General features: G+C 67.0%; 1 protein-coding gene across 1 annotated transcript in view; it reads right to left on the bottom strand.

Moving 5' to 3' along the window:
* ANP32A (acidic nuclear phosphoprotein 32 family member A) overlaps positions 1-658 on the bottom strand; it is a 44,879-nt gene that overhangs the window by 42,872 nt on the left and 1,349 nt on the right. The window lies entirely within an intron of this gene.

The following is a 658-nucleotide window of genomic DNA, read 5'->3' as shown; positions in this document are numbered from 1 at the left end:
CGGCCGGGGGCGCCGCGGCCCGGGAGAGGCAGCCCGCCCGCAGCCCGCTCGCGCAACTCCTGCCTTCCCCGGCAGCACCCTCCCCTGCCCGCGCGCCATGAGGCACTCGCACGTCCACCGTCCACAGCTGCGTTACGATGGGGGTGGGGGGGGCACAGAAAGGATCTTGTTTTCAAAACTCTCAGGTTTGGGGGAGGAACTAGGGAAAAGAGGAAGCAAGGCCTGCCCTCGCTAGGGATTCGAGTTTAACGGGCTGGAGGGGCGACAGGTCAGCGCACGGTGCTCCCAAACTCCCAACTCTGGAATGCGGCCGCCCAGACTGCGGGGTCCCCCCATCGCGCGCCCCTGGACCCCCCGAGGGATCAAGCGGGGAGTCGGCCAGCGTCTCCGCCTCGACCTGGAGTGTCCTCCGCTGAGCCTCCAACTCGCAAAAAAACAGTCTTGTTGGAAAGCGAGGCAAACAGGAATAAAACCGGGCGTTCGAGTCGCCCACCCCCGGCTCCCCTCCTCGGAGGTGGGCTTCAGCCCGAGCTCTAGTTCCCACCCGTGTAAGTTTCCTCCGGCCGGACTCCCCGCCGCTGCCCGACAGTCACGGCGACGCGAGGCAAACTCCCATCCCGGGGCTGCGTGTCTGCCATGCCCGCATCAGCACAGACCC

Source organism: Tupaia chinensis, unplaced genomic scaffold (assembly GCF_000334495.1).
Source record: "Tupaia chinensis unplaced genomic scaffold, TupChi_1.0 Scaffold000377_2, whole genome shotgun sequence".
NCBI lineage: Eukaryota > Metazoa > Chordata > Mammalia > Scandentia > Tupaiidae > Tupaia > Tupaia belangeri.
Note: the sequence above shows the minus strand (reverse complement) of the source record. Positions and strands in the feature narration are given on the sequence as shown.